Source organism: Polypterus senegalus, chromosome 4 (genome assembly GCF_016835505.1).
Source record: "Polypterus senegalus isolate Bchr_013 chromosome 4, ASM1683550v1, whole genome shotgun sequence".
Classification (NCBI taxonomy): domain Eukaryota; kingdom Metazoa; phylum Chordata; class Cladistia; order Polypteriformes; family Polypteridae; genus Polypterus; species Polypterus senegalus.
The window spans coordinates 247,666,448-247,685,199 of NC_053157.1; the positions used below are offsets into that span (position 1 = coordinate 247,666,448).

General features: G+C 38.0%; 1 long non-coding RNA gene across 1 annotated transcript; it reads left to right on the plus strand.

Moving 5' to 3' along the window:
* The first annotated feature begins 4,337 nt into the window (after positions 1-4,337).
* LOC120528423 lies at positions 4,338-17,465 on the plus strand. Its single transcript, XR_005633519.1, has 5 exons — positions 4,338-4,491; positions 11,535-11,705; positions 13,328-13,372; positions 13,679-13,739; positions 17,381-17,465. It is a non-coding gene; the product is annotated as an uncharacterized LOC120528423 (long non-coding RNA).
* Positions 17,466-18,752: the final 1,287 nt, after the last annotated feature.

Here is an 18,752-nt window from a genome sequence, read left to right on the forward strand (position 1 = left end):
TAAAATAACTTGTAGAAATCTTTAATGGCATTATAGCACCAACATAAAATACACGGTTCGCCCACGTGTTAAAAAGCAGTCTGAAAGTTGCCCAGCTGTTCGAATCACTCTGCCTAAAAGATTAAAGGTGAAAGGTTAAAGGTTTTGGCAAAATGTTGGTACTTTTAAGTATTTGCTGTGTGTTTAAACACACAGAAATTATTAAATCGCCTTTTAAATATAGCTTAAATGACAAACCTACGTTATAAGCTAATGTTTACAAAGAAACTGTAAAACGGTGTACACATATAGCACTAAAATGCAGAAGAGCTCTAACTAACAATTGGAAAAAGAATAAATACATTTGGGTTTAAAACTTGCAATAAGAAATATGCCTTTGTACCTTCTGGTAAGTACTGGCCAAACTTTGTTTTAAGAAGGGATTAATTGGATAAGTGTGAAGTTAAAAACATGAGGCAGTTTCTCACATGACAAAGAAAGATAATTATTGATGTGTTTAATTGGTTTAAAGTAAATAAAAATAGAATGTCTCCACTTTTGTTTAAAGCTTGTAAACGTGCAAAATATTTTTCCTTTTAAACCCTAATCAAGTCTAAAAAAAAATGCTCTTTTAATAATACTGAATAATAAGGGAGACAAGTTCTTGTGATATGTAGCATGTGCCCGATTGTGCATGAATGGAGGTTATGTATTTTGGGAACTCTTAAGGGAATGCATGGTGGCGCAGTGGTTAGCACACTTGCCCAGTGATACGAGATAAAGGTTCAAGCATGTATGTTTTCCTTGTTAAGTCAGGATAATCTATGTGATGGCGTAACTTTTTTTGGGAATACTTTCTTGTTGTGGAATTGTGCTGCGTGATTTCCCCACGAGTGGATTTTTCTTGCTGTCACTGAAACCAAGGGATCGCCACGGAAAATATTTATTTTTTCCTTGTTGCCGCTGACTCCAGGGGTTCGCCACGAAATTTCCATGATCTGGAAAATAGCGTGTATGAAACTGAGGTAAGAAGTACTCCTAATAATTACAGTAGTATCATGATGCGGCCTGAGATGTTGTTTGTTGGTAATAATAAGCATGAAGAAAAAGACGCGTTTAAGTGTGTTGCACAGTGAATAGATAAACAAAAAAGCACAACCTCGAGTGAGTTTATAGCACATGTGCTAGAGATCTTTGTGAATGAAATAGAAGTGGAAGAGAACTTTATTCTGTGAATGAAGTGTTATTGTAAAAGAGAACGTGAGTATGTGAATATGTGAAGATATGTGAAAGAATGAAGCAATTGCCAAATACTGTGTGTAGAAATGATTGAAACAAGTGAAGGATTATTGTCTGTTCTCCAGTGTAACGAATTTCTGCTTTAGCCAAGTAATTTTGCTTGGGCATAAAGTGGGATTTAGAATCTAGAGAAGAAAAATAAAAGACGAATAAATTATTTTTATTCAGAGTCTGGGGTGGCAGATGCACTTTTATGTCATTTGTAAGTCTGTTTTTCTGTGTTCGTCAGCTGACTAATTAAGAATGTTAAATAAAACTGTAGAAAAATGGGAGACGTCCCATATAATAAGATAATAACATAAGAACTAGTAATAGTGGATCGTATTCAAATTTAATTGTAATACATGTGAATATCAATAGTGATCATGACTGGTGATTGGTAACACAATCTGTGCCTGGTCTGTGTCTTTGAAGCCTGCAAACAGATGCAGAGTTTAAATAACGCCATGACTTACTGACCTCGACGAATCTTAGAATAGCCTGTAGCATGGTCAGTTAAAGAGTTAAGAATTTTAAAATTTGAATTTCAAAAAAAGTATTATAAGCATAAAAGTATAACTAAAATCTATAGATGTTCTTTTTCTCCAGATTCAGCAAATCCACTGACCAATGGATGAAAAACACAAACTATGTTTCTATAAAAGTCGCAAAAAATAGCTTAATATCAAGTTTGGGCAGAGCAATTAGAAATAATATAATCGAAGGATAGTGAATATTTATCAATCATAAATTAATGAACAGCAGCTATTGGAATCATTTTCTTGCATATTGATTAGTGCAAGTGTTAAATATTTAAATGAAAATGCAAACAAATGAAAACTAGACTGATTTCTTTTTCTAGTCTTCATATAAATACAGTATAGAGGGTTTACATATTTTGATGTATAACAAATTATTATTATTATTATTATTATTATTATTATTATTATAATCACTTCAGTAATTACAAATGTATTAGAATTGAAATACATGTATTGATTTGTTTCTGTACGTGATTAATTTTAAGAAGAGTTGTTATTGCATCAATGTATTAAGTTAATGCTCAGTGATAATGCACACAGCTAAATGGATTATTCAGTTATACATTAGAACCATTATATTAGTCTATATGAACTGTTGTAAAATCTTGAAGACATTTAAAAGATTTGTCTCTTAATAAGATGAGCTACAGGTTGTTATATGGTATAGATGTTATATGATATTTTTGTTTTAGAAAAAAAAACAAAAAATGAAAACGCTTAAATTCAAATATGTAACATCCTGTTATAATTTAAGACACTTGTGGTAGATAACTGAGGCAATGTGTGAATTTTGTGTAATGTATGATCCGACTGAAGAAACATTGTCACTAGCCTGGTTTAAATGTATTACTCTATTTCTTACTGTTATTTTATGAGACTGAACTGCGGGTCTAGAATTGTCATTTATAATACTGCATTTGTATGATACATATGATTGGGAAATAATTGCTTTATGTTATGTATTTGCTCTACCTTGCACCCTTCTTTAGTTAGCCTAGCAAATATTTTAGTTTGGCCACTCAATTTAGTGGTTAAATCCTCTCCATTCAGTGGTAAAGTTTTATCAATGAAGAAAAAAGGTGGTGTACACATAACTGAAGATTTAAAAAGACTGTACTGCACTAATGACTTTTGATCTGCTGCACATACCTGAGAATAGCTGGTGAAGAAACACTTGCTTTTCCAAAGGGAAAGTAGTACAGAACCACAAGAAAGATTATAAATCTGAAGTCATGCTGTGTGCAGACATTTTTGCTACAGAGACAAGTTTTATGGACTCTGGCAGGGACAGGCTGTAGCCACTGAGGTGATGTGACTGTTGAAGGCTCCCGTGAATGACTACTGAATACAGTGCAAGCCTAAAAAAGGGACAGTCACCAAGTGTACATCTCATGCGCTCCCTAATGGCAAAAGGACTGTTTAATTTTCTGTTCCAGTAACAAAAAAACTTTAGTGTCCTGAAGCAGTCACACTTTGTTCAGAAGGATCTGCAAAGCCACCAAGAAAAAAGACTTTGTTAACAAACCACTGGGTTGGACAAGGCATGTATATAGAAAGCCTAGGCATATTCTTGACTGTTATAAAAAGGGCGCAAAGGTATGAGGATATGCATGATTTATCAATGATGTTTAAATTGTAAATTGAAAGGGAATAGAACATCTGATAGTGAAGTTGGGGAGGATAAAAGATAGTGAACAAACAATTGTGTAATAATACTAGTTAAGAACACGTAATAATCATAGCAATGAAACTAGAATAGCATCTGAGTTGTGTTGTAACTCATAAAGGGATCAGACACCAAAGGGTGGGGCACATATAGCAACATACTAAGGCTAGAAATGTTAGCAATGCCAAAGAATAGTCTAATCCATCAAGATGCTATATAGGATTATAATATAATCTGATGCTATGACACCCACTGCATGAATTCAGTAATATATAAATACAACACTGACTATGTAAGAAATAACAGGGCGAAAATCTCCACTAACACCATTGATGAGATACAATGATCACTACTTGGTAACACCATGTTAAATGTAACTGTTTGTCCTTGTTTATGCTGGTTTTAGATGAATGGTACAGAAGCTATAGTGGTATTACATCACACATTTCCACAGATGATCTTGCAATGTCTACACTGTGACGGGTGATCAAGTACCTTTTGCTTTCTGGATATAACTTTCAAGTATTGTTTTTGTCACAGATCCAGTGACAAAGGGTGGTTTGTTATAATACATTTTTCTTTAATATTTCTGTCACTGTGTCTGGACAACACTGTTAAAGTATCAATTCACATGTGCATGCTAAGTTTGGCACACAGGGGCTCAGCATTTAGAATTGCCAACCAAGCATTGGATTAGATAGCCAAAGACAACTGGAGGATTGTATAGTCAGCTTAAACACAGAATAGTATTTCTGTCCTCTGTCAGTACAAAATCTTCTTTCCTTGTTGGGAGAGTGAGAACCGGCATGTAAGCATTATGTTATTTCTGTATTTTGTGGAGGAGGAGTTCAGTCCCTACCTGCCCTTGTTTGGAGACAGAGAAGACTAGCAAGTGAAGCAGACAGAATAAAAGGCTTGGACAACAGCCAAACTCTTCGAAGCTGGCCGGACCTCCGTCCGAAAATCCTCTCAGCGTGGTAACGAAAAAATGGCAGACTACATAGTTCAAGATTCCCACCTTGATAAGTATGTCATACAGCTTCCCGTTTGTAACCGCATCAACCGTCAGTAAATGTAAGCTAAAGTATATTTTTCACATGTGATTCTTATACCACCGTAATCACAATGGGAGGGATATCGCCTTTTCTGTCATATTACTACTGTATATTGTTTAGTTACTTAATGTGCCACAATTTTAAAAGAACACATTTCCGGAGAGCTAATGCCTCTTAAGGAAACAGGGTGGGGGTGGGTTCAAATCAACCAATCAGGTCGAGGGGCAGGGCACATCATTCAAAACTATCAATTAACAAAAAGGGGTGAGACTTCCGGTCATCCATCAAATTTGATTGACATTTTGACAGATGCCGCATGCATACTACTACTTGAAAGTATTGCAGCTTACATTGCAGAACTTCAAAGGCTGTCTGAAAATTGTAATATATGGTAACAGTTTGGATTCCTTGCTGAGAGACAGACTTGTATGCAGGGTCAGGGATGAGGATATTCAGAGGCGGCTCTTAGCAAAATCAAATTTAAACTTTGCCTTAGGTCAGGAAGAAGCACTTGCATATGAGGCTGCATCAGTACACTCAAAAAAAAATACAGGAATCATCTATTAAATTGTGCACATCAGACACCCATCAGCTGCAAAATAAAAACCCAAAAGCAAAGTCTTATTTCTTGGACTCAGACATTTTGGACCCCGCTCAAGAAAATCCCAATAGTTGTGGGGGGAATCACAGACGTGACATTTGTCGTTTCAGAGAAGCTGTGCGTCATAAATGTAAAAGTCGATCGCTCAGCAGGTGGTGGAAACTTAAACCCGATGGTCTCTTAGTGATTCAGCTGAACGCGGAAAGCGCCGAAGCACCAGAGTTACGACAAAAATGGAGAAGATGATATCAACATTAAACATAAGCAATCGATTTCCTCTTCACTGAGAGGAGGCGCAGGTGGTGATCAGCACACAGAACACATTCACTTCATGATATTTCTGCTCTCTGAACATTTGGGATGCTAAGATGAATACTTGATAACATATATTTGATGAAATTAATTAAAGCGTGTGGGGGCACGGCGGCATGGAGATTGCACTGCTGTCTTACAGCAAGGGGGTCCCAGGTGTGCCCTGCCTTGAGTTTGTGAGTTTTTCTGGTGGGTTTGCTTGGCGTGCTTCAGTTTCCTTTCAAAGTCTTGTAGGATGTGGGGTTTTGTTCAGCTAAATTGCCCCTGCTAGTATAAATGTGTTCCTCGTGTTCACCCTGCGATGAGCTGGTGCCCCGTTCAGGATTTGTTCCTGTCTTACGCACGATGCTTGCTGGGATGGGCGCAACCTTGAATGGATGGCATAATTAAACATGTGTAACAAAGGTTTTTAAAAGTTCTGAACACTCTATGTCTTAAGTTTATAGCTAGTTTTAATTTCACAAAGACATTAGACGTCTACATTGTCCGCTGTGAAAGTCATTTCTTCCAACGATGTTCACAGATCTCGGAGTCTTTCACTTTTTACTGATCATATCCCAGTTCCAGGGTTGTCACAAGTAGTGGTGGGCTGCTCAGTACTGACGTGTCGAAGCCATGTCGAGCTTTCAAAGCGCAGATGTTTAAAGTGTTAATTCAAGGCTGTATTATCGTGGGATTTCCCTCTCATTACCCTTTACCTCTGTTCTTTAAGGGTCAGTGTGCTCGTCAAGTTCGTCACCGGGTTGGTCTCACAGACACACAGACAGAGACATACGCAGACACACAGATCCTCAGCACACAAGTACCGTATGAAAGACGCACACACAGCACGTTATTTGCTGCACTTTAACACACACGAGTGTTGTCTGAATAACACAAGCACAGTCCGCCCTCCCCAGCACTTCGAGAGACTTACTTATCATAGGCACGAATAACGGGCGATGTCTTCAATATATCTCACACCTAAATATCACCTTTGGTCTCCACGAATATATTCAGACATGCAAAGGCTCAACATCCCCGGCTATCAGCCATTTATCAGCAAGTGAATGTTTGACTTTAACGCACTCGTCATTACTGGACTGAGCTCTTCGTCCGCAGCTCGATAAACCTGGCAGTTTGGATCATATGGCACTTCACACTGCGCCAGGCGCTCTTCACAAATTACTTTATTACCTCAATCACCCTGGATATGAAGACAAAGTATAGAAAGTAAAAGCAGCGTGGTATTTATTAAAGAGCAATAATACCAATAGAGAAATCATCAAACACAATGTAGAGAGCAAAGTCTGGATATATAAAGTCTTTAGGAAAAGCTTATGAAAGTTAAAGATGTCACGATGAATGTCCAGGGCGGTGTTGATCGAGCACTCGAAGTTGTTCATGAGATTCTTGGCCGACGATCACATGAAAGTGGTGGCACGTAGCTGGTGCCCTCTGCTGACGTCACTCTGTCCTCTTCCTCCTCCTCCTCTTCTTCTTCTTCTTAGATGAAGCCTATTTATTATAAAATTCAACGGGAGTTTCGCAACACGTGATTGTAAAATACACCTGATTGGCTGGCTGTCAATATGATTGATGAGTTCGCTCAGACTCTTTAATCTTGTTTGAGTTACGTCAGTTTTTTAAAGTAATAAAGTTTCTAATGTTTTAACAATCTCCTGTCTGAAGCTGTAATTTCCAGTCCCACAGCATCTCCTTCTGCTCACAGGTTGTAAAGTAATCAGCTACAGCTTGGACCACAGCATGTCTTCATCTGCTGAGCTGTACACCAATGTAGTCCTGGTGCCTTTCACTCCACAGGTGATCAGATCATCAATACAGCTGAAGGGTCTCCTGAATTCCTGCTCAGCTCAAACAGATGGCACTGTGATGGGTACAATTCAGGAGAACAGATTGACTTTGATGTTACCCGTCCATGGCAGTGCCCTGTGTTTAAGGTCATCTGTTTAGTCTTGAGCTAAATATCATGAAGTTAAAGAACACAATTTACAGACTTTACACACCACGACAGAGGCTCATGTCAAACGTCACGTGACCCTGAGGGACACTGGCACCATGACGTCACTGTCATCACCGCAGCCACTACGACGCCAGCACTCACGCAAGGCTCTGACCACTGTCATGAGAGAAAGAAAGAAAGGTTTTGAGTTTTCAATATACCTTTTATTACTTTTAATGTCTTACTCACTCTCCTAAGTGAGTAAATGTAAATACAGAAAAACTAAAATATCTCTGGAATAATAAAATCAAACAAAGCTTACTGGGTCATTAAATAATTATTTTAAAAATTTAATAAAGGATTAAAATACACTTTGCAAAAAAAATAAAAGAAAATGACAAGTATATAAAAGCAAAAACCTCAAGTGACCAAAATCCAACAAACCTAAACCAGAGCAGGAGACCAAAAGGACCACCAAACATCAAAACGTAAAGCAGAGCCCACCAGAGAGGACAGAGCCCAGTGTTGGAGCCGCTCTTTCATTGGCAGCTTCTTCTTAAATACCCCAGGCTCCATAAAGAACACACAAGAAACACACAAAAAAAAACGAGACATAACAAAACTAATCAAATCAATAAACCTAAGACTTAGAAACAAAATATTTACCAACACACCATACACACAACAACAAAATCAATACCATTTATAAAAGAATTTATTAAAAAAAAACAAAAAGTTTAAAGTAAAAGCAAAAAGACAGGAACGAAACCCAAAATGAAACATCACAGCTGACTTCAGTCCTCAATGCTCTTCACCTTCTTGTGGTGTCCATGAGTGTCAAATTCACCATTTAATGTCCATCCTTATTAGTAACTGAACATCTCACTAGTGTGGGGGGGTCAGGCTCAGGTGGGCATACGAGAGCACAGTGGACACACAGGGGCACACAGGACACATGACAGAGCTCAGACACTCAGATGTGGAATGGAGAGCACTGCTCAGGTCTAAATGATCGATTTCACTGCTAGACTTACAAATCAAATATTCAATCCAAATCAACATCTTATTTGTTACTCACCCCATTGTCTTGAGAATTAAAAAGCATATTCTGACTTTTGGCTATTAAGAAATGGATCATCAATACAGAGTGTTATATCTTCAGATCAGACAACACAGGAGATGTGACCAGAGGTGTTGACAAGTCAGAAGGTCACAGATGAGCAGATTTGACAAATGTCAGTCATTCTTATTGTTTATTCACCAAACACCATTGGGAGTTTATTATACAAAATGTAAAGAATTATTAGATTTCAATTTTGTTTATACATTAAAATTATTAAAAAGCATAATTAAATTAAATGTTCATTTCCCATAGAGAATTTTACATGACCTAACAAAGCTGCACTGTCCTTAAAGGTAATGACAATATTAAGAAATCTGCACAAAATATCCATTTGATCAAACCCAAATCTTTCCTCACGGCCTTGCCATTCATTTTATATTGAGAGTGGCCACTAGAGGGGGCAGTTTGGCTACAGAAGAATCGAGAAGCATCCACTTCTAGAGCCACAGCACCATACAGCACCATACATCACCGCAGTTTCAGACTCTCCCGCAGTTTTAGACCCGGAAGTGACGTTACCATTTCTAGGAAAGCCGACAGCAACGCCTCCTTTTATCGAACACAACAAGTCTCCGTTTTTAGCACGTGCTCAGCATTTTCGAGCACAAACAAAATATGACAGAAAACAGCACGGTATTATTATTATTACTGTTATTGTTAACTATGATTATAAAACTGTACATTTTGCAAAACGTTTTTGAAAACAGTTTGAAACGTTACGTTTACATGTATATAATCTTTGGCTGGTGAGCTAATTATTAATGACTGCAACACTGGTTACGGTGGTTTGCCTCGTAAAAACTGGGGAAATCGACACTTAATGTTGCGTTGTCAGCAAAATACGATAAAAATGCATTTTGCCCAAAGTTCAGTCTATGTTCTTGATGAATGGAAAATTGCCAGTGCTTTAAGACGATATTTAACTTAAATTAAGATCTTTTAAATTCCATTTTATTGTTTGCTATATATTTTATAAATTGTATTCATCCAGCCATCCATGCATATTCCTGTTCGGTTAAGTAGTGAACATTAAGTCTTTAAATGAGAAAGTAATCCAGGGATAAGCTTCAAAATTCTACACCACTTTATAATAAATTATGTTTTCTTATTTAGCCAGTGAAGTAGTGTCAAATGATGTTGCTTTTTAGGAAAGCTGAGAAATTAAAATCCTTTGCCCAAATCGAATGTTCAGAATTTGGTGCATTAGTTAACAAGGCTAAATCTTCCCTCATTTTCTTACTACATTTGTAAAAGATCTTTCACTTTCTCTTTGGTACGCCACATTTACAGGTGCCGGTCATAAAATTAGAATATCGTGACAAAGTTGATTTATTTCAGTAATTCCATTCAAAAAGTGAAACTTGTATATTAGATTCATTCATTACACACAGACTGATGTATTTCAAATGTTTATTTCTTTTAATTTTGATGATTATAACTGACAACTAATGAAAGTCTCAAATTCAGTATCTCAGAAAATTAGAATATTGTGAAAAGGTTCAATATTGAAGACACCTGGTGCCACACTCACTCTAATCAGCTAATGAACTCAAAACGCCTGCAAAAGCCTTTAAATGGTCTTATAAATTAGTTTTTTAAATCTTGGATATGTACCTACATTATTTATACTGGCTAATAACCTCTTAAGGTATAAAAAAAAAAAAAAATAACTGTGATCTATCAAATTATAGACCATTTTTTTCTAATCTTTCTTGTATTTCTAAAATTTAGAGAAAGGTGTAGGTAAGCGGTTCTCTAGGTTTTTGCAAATTAAAGTAATCTCTTGTAACATTTTTACTCAGGTACTGCTTTAGTCAAAGTATTCAATGACTTGCTCTCCACTGACCACGGTTGCATTTTTAGGCCCTTAGTATTAAATCTACAGTGAGTGCCACATTTGATACTACAGACCATAATATTCATCTGATCAGCTACATGAACCATCTCAGTATTCTAAAATAGAGGTTTGCCTGTTAGAAAGTCGATTCCTTGAAATTTTCCTTTGTTGAATTGTAACAAAACAGAAGTGCTAGTCATTGTTTCGAAAGCTGATAAAAATGTCAATCTGAATGTAACATGTCTGTAGATGGCACCCCCATCACTCACAATACACTAATTCTAAACTTGGATATATCTACAATGAAAATGATGATCTTTTATTTGATACACTTACTAAACATGTATCTAGAGTAGCCTTTATTTTACTTAAGAAATATCGCAGAACTTAGATTATATTAGCATTCCATGATGCTGAATAACTTATCCGTGCTTTTATTACTTCTACATGGATCACCGTAAGGCTTTGTGGCTGATGACAGACTTAATTTAATTCAAAATCCAGCGGCTGAAGAGCTTACAAGAGCCAGGAAATATGAACAGTTTATATCACCTCTGTTTTGCTTTCTTTACATTTACTTTCTGCAAATTTTTTATTATTTCGTATTGAATTATTAGATACTGGTGATCACCTGTATCACTTTGCATAGTTAAGGATCTCAATATTTGAGTTACCTTTTAATTCTTTACAGTCACACTTACAGGAAGTGAGATATCTTGTTGTCTCTAGAATAAAAAAGCTGTAGCTGGAAATAAAACAGCAGTTTGTAAAGCACACCGTTAGGAACAACCGTCACAAAGTGGTATGAGATTCTGACAGTCTGTCAGCCTTCAAATCTGGGATTAAAATATATTTGTTTAGTCAGTCCAATAAGTAACATTTACAATGAAACTACATTACTATTTGTCCTTTGTCTTTTCTTTTTAAACTTGCTATATTATTTTTAATTTGTGTAAAACAAAACAGACCATTTTTTATTTTGTTCAATAATAATCTGATACTGACACCAAGATTTTTGTCTCCGGGTTTATGGCCTGGAAATATTTCAAGCTGCTTTGTGACAATACTAATTGTGAAATGCACAAAATAATTCAAATTTGATTGCTTGATTAAAACAGTTATTTAGTATTGTGAGTGATTACTGTAGATACAGAATTTAAACTTGTTAAAGCCATCCTCCTTTATTGTCATTTTTGTAGAAACACATAACTATTCAACTGGGAGAGTCAGTAGCACTGCTGAGTCAATGTGACAGATGGTGCCCCTTGGTCCATTGTCCTTTGTGTAGTGCTAATGTGTTTAAGTCCTCCAAACTGGAAAATTAAAAAAACATTTGAAGAGTCATTTCAAGAAGGCAGTTCTCCATGAAGGTAAGTTCATTTGAGAGTTGATTTTTAAAGTATGTGCAGTACTGGTACATAGACTTTTAACTTGGTAATCTACATTATAACAATTTACAGTAATCCCTCCTCGATTGTGAGGGTTCCGTTCCAGACCCCACCGGCGATAGGTGAAAATCCGCGAAATAGAAACCATATGTTTGTATGGTTATTTTTATATATTTTAAGCCCTTATAAACTCTCCCACACTCTTATAAACATTCCCCGCACAGTTATACAGCATAATCCCTTTGTATTCTCTTAGATATTAGGTAAGATTCATCGAAATTATGTATCTAAACACACTGTTTATATACAGTAAAACCTAAATACTATTTTAAAGATATTGAGTGTCTACGATATCACATGTTACAGACATTACGATAGACAGGCCACCAGCAATAAATACGTACAATGCAAGAAAAATAGTATACAGTAAATGTGTGTGTACAGTGACACTAAACGTACGTACATGTGCTAAGTACTGTAAGTAGAAAATTAATTATGGTTACTCACCAACAATGACACAATGACTTGTCCGATAACAATGAGTTTTATTTTACTGCACAACAAGGGAGATCGTTACAGCTCTTCTAAAGAAGCCTCTCCTGGCGACTGTGTAGCACTGCCGATGTTCTTCTTCTGGCAGTCTTCAATGCAAATCCCTAAAGCAGATTCCATCCAGACTACTGCCTTATTACATCCACTTATAATTCGTTTTGCGCCCTGGTTAAAAGGACACTGCGGCCGTAGATTTTATATTCCTTTCCTACTTTTTAAATAAAAAGAATCGTAGCCTTATTGATGCCATAATGGCGTCCTACAACGGTGTAGATTTTCTCTTCCTTCAGCATATCCAAAACTTTTACCTTTTCGGCAATCGTTAACAGCGTTCCATTGGTGCTTGGGCATGACCCCTGAAGCAGTAGCAGGAGCAGATTGTTTTGGAGCCATAACGAAGGGCTTGACTACGCACAAAGATAAACACAAAAGGGCACAAAAGTGAACTTTTTACACAGCGAAACACGTTGATGCTGAATGAGTGAGACGAGACTTCCTGGTTAACGCCGCAGAATCGAATTCGGCACTCCGTCGCTGAGCCATTCAACACACAGGAACTTAACTGATTGGTTAGCTTCTCAGCCATCTGCCAATAGCATCCCTTGTATGAAATCAACTGGGCAAACCAACTGAGGAAGCATGTACCAGAAGTAAAAAGACCCATTGTCCGCAGAACCCACGAAGTAGCGAAAAATCCGCGTTATATATTTAGATATGCTTACATATAAAATCCGCGATAGAGTGAAGCCGTGAAAGTCGAAGCGCGATATAGCGAGGGATTACTGTATACTGTTATACATTTTAGGTTTTGCCATCCACAGATGTGGCTCAGACTGCAGACCATCACAGCATTATCACTGCCCCTACTGCCAGACTACAATATGTAGGAGAACTGACTTTGAAAATCACTTGCTTGTTTGTAAACACGAACAGAACGCTCTTTCAACCACCAAAGAACCACTAGAAATAAATTGCAATAAGTAGAGTGTGCACTGTAATGTATGCAAATAGATTAAATATTAATTTGAAATAATTCTTTTGTTGCTCCACAGTATGCTCTGCACCTTGTCTTCGATGCGCCATTTGACTTCACAGCTGTAAGCTTTCACTTACTGTATGTCTCTGATTATTTGTTAATATCTGTTACTGGTTTTAATGGTCTTTGTTTTTACCCTCCCTCTGCATGGCAGTGTGATTTACACTTGATCAGGAGGTGCTGGTGTTTCATTCTATTGGAGAATTTTGCTGTTGGAAGGTCTCTCTCTCTCTGACTCACTCACTCTCTCTTTCTCTTTCTCTCTCTCTCTCTCTCTCTCTCTCTCTCTCTCTCTCTCTCTCTCTCTCTCTCTCTCTCTCTCTCTCTCTCTCTCTCTGCGTGGCTAATGTGTGAATATTTCTTACAGGACAAAGGTGTTCACTAAAGGGGCACTGGAGAGTTTGAATGAGACACAGAGCATTGAGCAGGTATATAAAGTATATAATACCTAATATTATTTAAATAGGCATGTAGAAATACAGGTTTTGTTTAATTCTCAACTCTCAACTTATGATTACATTTTTTCCACGTATGTACTATTGAGGGATTTTTTTTTAAATCAGATGGTCACTTTATTTTAACAAGCGATGTAAATAACCTGTTTACTCTTTACTCTCAGATCACATTCTGTGTTTATCAAGCAGAACTGAATATTTTCATTTTCTACACAATACTGTAATAACTGTATAGTCCACTCAGTGACACACAAACACACTCACTATGCTGTCATTGGCTCCCCTGTGAATTGGACTGTTGAATCGACACAATGGCTGTACATGCTGGGGTCTTTGGTACATGTCGTCCCAGTGACACGTGAGGTGTCGCCAATGGTTTACCTGCTCCTCAAGATGACTTTGTCTTCTCCCTGTTTCAGTCTCGGTTCAAGATTGTCCAGATGACAAAAGTATTTTTTATGAGATGTTCAATATATTGAAAAAATTGCCTGTGGCCAGCATCCAGCATAATGTTTTGTCTAAATTCTCCACTCCTGTTTATGTAGCATTATAGTCCATTATCATTTCTGGCCATGGTATCTTCTATCCCTGTGCAGATCACATTGTGCACCAAGGATATGTCATTTGTTTAAACAAACGTGAAGGTCTTCACTGGCCAATGGGGATGGGAGTTCTGGCTTATTTGTCCTTATTGTGCTAAGCATTGTTACCTTCCTCTTGAGGAGCTCCTGTCCCAGTTTGTGTAAAAGTAAAAGTTATTGCATATGGCGTTGTGGCCATGCAGCTTATGTCATGTCCAGGGTAACCCTCACGCCTTAATTTCTCACAGGAGTTCCTCCATCTGACTTCCCTTTGTTAATGAAATGACATCCTCTGCTCTTCTGTATCTCTGTGCTTACCCTTGACCATGTTATTCATAACTTTGGACTGACTTATCTTTTTATGATCTCATCAGACGTCCTTTTACTGCAAAGAATCTTGGTGTCACTTTGATTCCTACTTTTCTTATTTCACCCATGTAAGCCATATTAAGAAACTTCCACCTGTGTCACCTTTCTTATGTTTGCTCATTCCTCTACTTTTCTAATGGTAAGAATCTTGTCCCTGTTTTTATCACATTCCACATTGATTATTATAAGTCACTACTGGCAGGTGACACTTCTAATTGTTTATCACAGCTCCAGCTGATTCAAAACTCAACTGTAAGAGTCCTGACACGGACCACCAACAGCGAGTACATCACTGCCATATTGAGAAAAGCACTATATAAATGTAATGAATTATTATTATTATTATTATTATTATTATTATTATCCTGCTGCACCTTCACTGCTCCCTGTGTCTTACAGGACTGAATATCAAATTCTGTTCTTGACCTGCCCACTAAGGTCCTCTCATTCTGTGCCCCCCACTAACCTGCACTCTGTGGGTGACAGCAGGGCCTTCAGCTGTATATAGCGCCCTGACTGTGGACTGACCTCCTGAAATGAATGACATCAGCTGACTCCATTCATTTGTTTAGGAGGACATTAAACAGACCTGACATTCTGCCCCTTCTGTCAGTTTACCCCCTCTGTCTGCCCAGGTATTTGGGGTTTGCATTATCACAAATTATATTACAGTTTTTCTCGATTGCTAAAACACTAAACCCTATTGTCTGAACCAAATTCTCAGTTGCCTGAACCCACTTATTGAATCAGTCACACTTTTGGCAAAACCATAAGCACTTTTCACCTGTTTAGACACATCTTGTCAACACATTGTCATTGTGATGCACCTGTGTTGCATAATGGTGAGCACAGGTGGCAAAAGTCAAACACAATTAAAGCTCAGTTGTCACCAGTTGAACACAACAACTCAAAATTCATCACACTTGTGGCTAATGATGTGAGGGTACATATAAGCCAGAGCACTGGTTTGTGAGGCACTACAATGGATAGAAATCTAAGAAGAGGAGTTCGTGTGAGTGGAGGTCGAGCAGGTCAAGGTGGTCGAGGTGGTCAGCGAGGACAAAGAACAGTAATATCTGATGAAATCAGAGCTATTGTGACTGTCCATGGTATGACAATGAAGGAGGCTGGACTAAGGGTACAACCAAACATCAGTAGATTCACTGTGTCCACCATAATCTGAAGATTTAGAGAACAGGTAGTTACCTTTTTTGACATTATAGTATGTAAATGTTGACAACAATTCCATATGTACAATGACTGTACTATATACTGTACCACAGTAAACATGTTTCAGTACATCACTGTGCCAGTGTACTGTAGTATTGTAATGGAGGGTTAGTCTGACTGTTTGTAGGCCTATTCCATGTATGTATTTTTGTAAGTGCATGTTCTCTTTTTGTAGAATTGAAAGACTGCCACACGGGGGTGGTAGGACATCTATGTTCTCCCCACACCAAGAGACCCTAATTGTCGACATGGTCAGTGAGAACAACACCATTACAGTTTTTTCCAATTGCTAACACACTAAAATCTAATGTAAAGCTCAACTGCAAAAACTGACACTCAGAGAGCAAAATCTCTCCTCACATTTGTTATATTCAAAACACAAATCACACCTTTGAACACAAAAAGCAATTAACTTGACTTCTTTTGCATTAGAGTGTGCACACTTTCCTACAGAAAACACAGGAATCTGACAGCAATAAACTTTTAGCCATCTCCAAACACACCCATTCAAAAAGCCACACCCATGTACCAATTAGGCTAAAACAAGTGTCACCCGGTCAAGCACCTGACTGCTTATTAGTTAACTCAGCAATCAGAATGTGAGAACTATAAAACTCCACAGATTTACCAACACTAAAGAACAATGGAAGCTGGAGGGAGAGGAAGAGATGGTAGAGGTAGAGGTAGAGGAAGAGGTAGAGGAAGAGGTAGAGGAAGAGGTAGGGGTGCACAGAGAGGTGAAAGAGGACAAAGACAAAGAAGACAAGCACTTTCAAATGAAATTCGGGCAACATTAGTCGACCATGTTATAAAATCATGGATTGACAATGAGAGAGGCTGGACAGAGGGTCCAACCCAACCTGAGTCGATTTACTGTTGCCTCTGTCATCCGGACATTTCGGCTTGAGAACAGGTATGTTCTGTAACACCCACTCTTTACTGTATATATACAGCAATTCAAAGTATTCTTTACTTGTACAATACTACTGCATAATCCTCATTAGAAACAAGAAAGGCTACATACCAATATATACATTGTTGTCTTCTCCAAGGACTGAGAGACAAGTAGGACGTGGTGGAAGAGGTCGGATGTTCACAGAGGCACAGGAGGTAGAAATCATAAACATGGTTTTGGCAAATAATGCCATAAGACTTAGGGAAATTCAAAGCCACATCATGAGGGACGACACAGTTTTTGGCAACATTAGGCAAGTTGCCTTGTCTACCCTTGCTCGTGTTCTCCAGCGACACCAAGTACGAATGAAACAGATATACCGGGTTCCTTTTGAGAGGAACTCCGAAAGAGTCAAAGAACTGAGGCACAATTATGTGCAGGTAACTATTAGACTACAGGATGTTACATATAATGCTGCGTTTTTCCAGTACTAAACATAAACCTAAACCACTGCTTATGTAATCTTTTTTTGTTCTTAGACAGTGCTGGAAATGGATTCAAATGTGATCCCACATGAGTTCATTTTTATTGATGAGGCTGGCTTCAACCTTACCAGAACCAGAAGAAGGGAAGAAACAGAATAGGTCACAGAGCTATTGTGAATGTTCCTGGCGTGCGTGGGGGAAACATCACAATGAGTGCTGCCATCACAGGACATGGAGTTCTATACCACCATGCCATTCTTGGTCCATATAACACAGAGTTGATCCTGACATTTCTGGACAGAATGCGAGACATCTTACAACAGGCAAACCATACGGACGATGAAGGGCAGGAGCACAGATATGTTGTAGTGTGGGACAATGTGGCTTTTCATCGTGCAGCCATGGTGCAAAATTGGTTTGCCAACAACCCACATTTTATAGTGGCTTACCTTCCCCCTTATTCTCCATTTCTGAACCCCATAGAAGAGTTCTATTCAGCATGGCGGTGGAAGGTCTATGATCGTCAACCCCATGTGCGTGAGGGGCTTCTACAAGCAATGGAGGAAGCATGTGAGGAAATTGACGTAGGAGCTATCCAGGGATGGATAAGACACTCCCGACGCTTCTTTCCTCGCTGTCTAGCAAGAAAAAACATTGCATGTGAAGTGGATGAGGTGCTGTGGCCAGATCCACTGAGACGACATGACCCTGCATAAATCTTGTTTTGTTGTTCATTTGTTTTTTCACTTGTGCATGTTTGGGTTTTTCTGTTGCAAAGTGTAGCTAAATAAATTATTTCTTTGAACCTAATTTATTTCTGCACATATGTCTCTGTGTCCAATTCTCAGTATTTGCAGTTCTGACAGTCCCTAAAGAGATAAAAGTGTTTTGGATTTTACAGAGTGGTGTTTGGTTGGTTGGAGGAAAAATTTAGGCATGGGACAAAAATGTTTACAATTTGGGGCAAAAGTTTGGTTTTGATAAGTGTTTATATAGTTTTGACTGCAGAGCTTCATTTTGCAGGATATGTGAGGTGTTTTGCTCTTTGGGTGAGGTGTTTTGTGAATTGTGCTAAATGATTTGCAAAAATGAGCCTTGTAGTCAAAATTGTGCTTTAGCAATTGGAAAAAACTGTAAACTGCGTGAAATTCAGCTGAGGATCATGGAGGACCATGTGCATTTTGAGGGTATTGACAGTGTTAGCCTCTCTACTGTTGACCGTGTCCTCAAGCACAACAGACTGCGCATGAAACATCTGTACAGAGTGCCCTTTGAACGCAACTCTGATGGAGTCCAAGAGCAAAGATTCCAGTATGTACAGGTTGGTATATATCCAGACACATAAATGTTGGTTACTGTAAGTAGTGATTTACTGTAGTTGGCCTACATCACTTACAAAAATATATATCTATTCCTACAGAGAGTT